This window comes from Nicotiana tabacum, chromosome 2 (genome assembly GCF_000715075.1).
Source record: "Nicotiana tabacum cultivar K326 chromosome 2, ASM71507v2, whole genome shotgun sequence".
Lineage (NCBI taxonomy): Eukaryota > Viridiplantae > Streptophyta > Magnoliopsida > Solanales > Solanaceae > Nicotiana > Nicotiana tabacum.
Window position 1 is genome coordinate 102,349,005 of NC_134081.1, and position 5,848 is coordinate 102,354,852.

The 5,848-nt window shown below is 34.1% G+C and overlaps 1 long non-coding RNA gene across 1 annotated transcript; it reads right to left on the reverse strand.

The window, feature by feature from the left end:
* Positions 1 to 3,185: 3,185 nt before the first annotated feature.
* LOC142168687 (uncharacterized) lies at positions 3,186 to 5,341 on the reverse strand. Its single transcript, XR_012698545.1, has 2 exons — positions 5,156 to 5,341; positions 3,186 to 3,480 (listed from the first exon to the last, which is right to left on the reverse strand). It is a non-coding gene; the product is annotated as an uncharacterized LOC142168687 (long non-coding RNA).
* Positions 5,342 to 5,848: the final 507 nt, after the last annotated feature.

A 5,848-nucleotide genomic window follows, 5' to 3' on the forward strand; every position in this document is an offset into this window, starting at 1 on the left:
TTTTTGCTTAAGTCCAATTCTTGTTCCGATTTCGATTCGAATCACACTCGGGGTACTCGGGACCCTGTCCGAATATACCAACAAGTCCTGTAACATAATACGGACTTACTCGGGGTCTAAAATCACGTCAAATAACATCGAAATTACTATTCACACCCCGATTCGAACTTTTAAGTTTCAAACTTTCCAATTTGTAAATCTCGTGCTAAAACATATTAAATGAATCCGGAATGACTTCATATTTGGCACACAAGTCATAAATGACTTAATGGAGCTATTCAAATTTTCAGAATCGGATATCGACTTTGATATCAAAAAGTCAACCTCGTGGTCAAACTTGAAAATCTTTAGCCTTTAAATTACTAGTTTCCGTTAAATGGTCATAACTTGAGTTAGGGACCTCCAAATTGAATTCCGGGCATACGTCCAAGTCCCAAATCACGATATGGACCTACCGGAACTGTCAAAACATTGATCCGGGTTCGTTTGCTTAAAATGTTAGACCAAAGTCAACTCAATTGAGTTTTAAGGCTCTATTTCACTTTTTAATCTATTTTTCATATAAAAACTTTCCAGAAAATTTTACGGACTGCACACGCAAGTCGATGAATGATAAATAGTGCTTTTCGAAGTCTTAGAATACAAAATTACTTATTAAATTTAAAGATGACATTTTAGGTTATCATAGTTCTTCAAACTAAACACTGACGGAGCAGCAGAAGGAACACGAGGCCTGGCAGGTACAGGGGGCATTTTCCGAAATTCAGTTGGCAACTGGATCATGGGTTATGCTGGCACCACCTTGGCTCCAACTCCTTTCATGCGAGAACTGGTGGCACTCTACTATGGGTTGAAAGTAGCAGTTCACAACAACTTCCAACCTCTGAAAATTAATGTTGACGCATTAGAGGTAATCAACACATTACATAATGTATCCAATACTGACCCACCTCTTGTGCATGATTGCAGGTTCCTGATACGCCAGCTGCATAACCCTAAGATCACGCACATATACAGGGAACAAAACATGGTTGCAGATCGACTAGCACATTTTGGGTCAGATTTGACAGGGAGTAACATCACGTTTTTTGAACAAACACCCCTTTTTTGATGCATCAAGTAGCAGAAGGCCAAACATTCCGATACACAAGTCGGAATCCTGAGCATGCAACAACTAGCAAGGACTCCTCAAGCAACACTGTACTACCACATCGCTTACGTACTCCCACTTTTTGTAATTCACAAGGTTCTTTTTTTGGTAACACATATAGATATGTGTAACAATAGCACTACTAATACTATTGTAAACCTAGATGCTACTGCATCAACGTCTGTAAGTGCTTCCATGCACAACCTCTCTGTATCCACTATATAGCTAATATAATATAATCTTTTCTACCAAAAAAAAATAATTCTTAAAGGTTCACAACTCTAGTGAACACAATATCATAGTCACATGACATTGAAAAATTGTCAAATTAGTGCATAAAGAAATGAACTGCGGCCTCGACAAGATGAGCTCATTAGGGTTTGGCTACTCTACCAAAATCCTAATTCATGTATAGGTTACATATGTCCTTCAAAAACGATCTCAACAATTCCATAAACTCTCAGAATATGCACAAAGAGATCAAATGTATGATATCCGAAATTTCATGAAACTCTTGGAATATTCATCAAGAGATAAAAAAAAAAGTCAAATATGTCTTGCTCAAAGTCCTACGTTCGAGAAATACGCCATCACGTAGAACAAATCGGAGGGAAGAATCAAGGGATAAACATATTTGCAACCCGCAATGTTTATTTTCTTGTTTCACATGCTTTATGGATGTGGATACTCTACTACTACTACATAATAATTTAGTCGTCATTTACGCGCTCAATGTTACTACTACTACATAATAATTTTTGGTGCGAAACACTTAACTTACCAAGTCAGCACTTAGGATTCAATAAATAGATATAGATTTATTAACTGGATATATTCAATAGGTTACTGTTAAAGTTTAAGTGTCCAAATGAAAATAATGTCAAGTTTAAGGACTATCTATGTATTTGGCCATTTGATTTTATGTTCTTTTTGGTACAATGGGACATGAGTTCGCTGAATAGGTGTGTATGCTTTTGTATATGTTATATAAGAGATGCAACTTTTTATTCACAATAAGGCTGTGGTGAGAATGATATTAAAATCCATAGATACAGTGACGGGGTAAGAATTTACGTTAAGGGGGTTTAAAAAAAAATAAATTAAAAAGTTACACGAGATTGTGGCTAGTGGGAATTGAACCAGTGCCCTCACAAAGATTTTGAACCACCTTAGCCGCTGAATGAGGTGAAATTGATTGATAGCATGTGGTCGAATGATAAAGTGACACGTGGAACCGAAGACAACAAATGACGAGTCGACAAATAACTGACATCGATCGGGTGTGAAGTTTATAACTAGTACCATGTGGATACCGAAAGAAGCATAACCGAAAATAGAGATTCAAAAGCTTGGCATCGGATAAGTATTTAATTAGTAGCCATTACAAAAAATAGCATTTAAAGCATTATACGCCCAATGACATTTTTATTCTCATTCAAGAAAAGTATGATTCTAGGATCTTGTCTCCCCAGGTAGAACTATAAATAGCGGGGTTAACAACAATTGTAGACACATGAAATACTCTACACACAAAAGTTGTAATCTATTTTCTTACTACGATAAATTCAAGCATTTGAAATTTTTCTTGCTCTTGTTATCGGAAAGGCTAAGTCCTTAACCAGGCTTGTTATTTCCTTTAATTTTATTCGTTAATCTAATATTTGTTCTTATTTATTTATTTATTATTTTTGGATCAAACCGATTCGTTTGATTATAAACCACGCTATAAATCCAATTGTATCGTTTTAAGGGTAAACAACCGCTGGGCTATGCTTTTGGATTGGATCAAGGGAATTCAAAATACAAAATAAATTGTGTCTTATACGTACAGTATAATTTTTAAGGGAATGAGATTCGAGTGAACCCCTTCCGTACCCTCAATCCGCCCCGGCATAGATACTGGTTCACATCTTTTATTTTAGATACTCATACACACCAAAATTAAAGTACCTAAAAACTTAAAACATTTTTGCTACGTGCCTAGCTAAAAACTCCTATGCATGCAACACGATCATTATCACAGAGGCGGAGTTAATGGATACTAAATTATTTGTTCATATTCAATAAATTTCACAAGACAAATAGTATATGATTTGGATCAAAACTATTAAATTCGACCAAACTCATAGCTTGTACTCTTCCTCCGCTCCTACTTATCGTCGGGGAGATAAGACTTTTTATTAGAAAAAAATAACAACAATAACAGCAATAACAACCCGGCAGCGAAACTTCTTTGCCTTAATTTCACCTATTTCCAGGAGCTGGAGGGCTCTCATGTATCGGATCACCAATTGCAGACGGAGGATTCTGTCTCAGATCTCTTGCTATCACTGTGTGGGAACCAAAACAAAAGAAAGGTTGTTCATTAAATATATTCTTTTAGTTACATGACAATTTCATAGAAGATTGATAAATAAAATACAAAGAAAAGTTTATTAGATCATTTTCTTCCATTTATATTATAGCTGGTCATAGAAAATTATTTAGATTATAAACTTCTTTGGTATCAAAGTTGCAGTTGAATGGTCGCGTGGTATATCATGTAAGTACTCGATGGTTTAATTCCACTAATAGTCATTCAACTATTTTTCAATTTCATTAAAGTCGCTCAACTGTTTTTTGTCACTTAAAAGTAACTAAACTTTATCAGTTATTTTGGCTCAAACTCCTACTATAAATATGACATGACATAAAATTTAATGAGAAAAATTCAAAAATAAATGCCACATAAGCTTAAATGGACCATACCCACTTTAGATCCATTTCTTCCTTAATGTGATTTGACCGATAACCCAAATAGTTTTGATAAAAAAATAATATTAAATTCCATATTAGTTTAAAATGATTATCATATACTACAAAATTCTTGCTTTTTCTATTACATAATGCCCATTTATAATTATTCTATACTAACAAATTATTATCTTGTTTGTATGTTCCATCTGAGTCGTTTTATAACTCGATTAAAGTTAAAATACTACTGTATCCAACTCAAATAACATATTTATAATTTTCTAATGAAGTTAAAATAGTATTGTATCCATCTCACATAACATATTATTGTATCATAAGCATACAAGAATAATAAGGCTAATAAAAATCTATTTTCACAATGAACATGCAATTATAGACAACCCATTGCAGTTGTTTAGACAAAAGAAAGATTGTATCCGTACGATCAAACCCCCCCAAAAAATTACAAGACCTAATTTTATTAAGGGTGTGTGTTTTCCCTCCTATTGAAATCCATTTGGGTTATGGGTCAAATCACATTAAGGGAGAAATAGATTTAGTGGGTATGACCCATTTAAGCTTATGTGTTATTTATTTTTGGATTTTTCTCATTAAATTTTATGGCATGTCATATTTATGCATGGGTGCACTATTATTCACAGAGGCTGATTTTTCTCATTAAAAAGCATCCTGTTATTCATAGAGGCGGATTAAAGATTTCTTGTGCATGGGTGCACTATTAAAAAAAGAGAAAATTTATTAAGTGAAAATTGATCCCTATTCCTGTTGATGATTAACTAAGCATTCAACCAAGTGCACCATTCAATCTTCTTAGAGCATGGGTGCCAACACTTAGTATTATAACCAATTTTAGAAAATATGTATATAAAATATCTAATTTTGCGTAGAGACCATGAGTTCTTGTGCCCCATATTTTTGCCTATAAATCCGCCCCTGATTATTCACAAACAGTCTTCACCCTCCCATAAAAATCTCAAAAAATCTTATACGTAATATCTCTTCTTTTTTTTTGAAATTTTTTCAGAAAACCCGCAACCGCTATCCTTCAGGTGCGCACGCTCGCAAACCACACATGAGATGTAAATCTACCTCTGACTGGGGAGGCTACTGGTGAGGGGAATTGATCCCAAGTCTTCCATTTGGAAAATCATTCAACCAACCAACCAATTCAACCAACCCTTGTGGGCTTATACACGTAATCTCCTCCACGTAATTACGTAACATAGCAAATCAAGAGATAAAATAACTTACCAGTCGTATCCATTCTTGTGGGTGCTACAGGGAAGAGCAAACCAGCCAAAAGTAATAAGAACATGAAGAAAGTAAGCGTAGCCTTGTAAAACATTGTCTCAAACACAAAATGGAAATTATTTTTGAAAGAAATAGTAGTTTTTCTCAATTTATTTATAGAAAAAAGGGGCTCAATTGCACTGTCCTCTTAATTTTTAAGTTTTATAATTTCGTTCAGAAAGTCAAGTCTTCTCTTAAATTCCACAATTTGATTTACAATTTTCAAAATTAAACAGCAAAAGGTCATGTCAAGCCTTAAATGCTACTCCGTTTAGTCTAGTTTTTCTAAGAAAGTAACGTTTGCTTATAACAACCGGCCCTAGTTATAAAGATGATATTTTATGATTAATTTTCAGAAACAATTATTGTTTAGTGACTATTAACTTTCTATAACTATCATATACATAATTATTTTATATAGCTACTATTCAGTCGTTATGGTCGTGTATTCGTTGTATTCGTGAATACAACAACAAAAAATGCCTAAATATCACGGCAGTCCAGCTGGACGCGCATGTATTCACATGTATGTGCGCCATGTATTCAACTATACAGTAACGACAATCACATTAAAAATAGGTCTGTCCAGCTGTCTAATAACGGAAATAATATCAATTAGCGTGATACACTCCTAATATAACTCAACAAAATCAA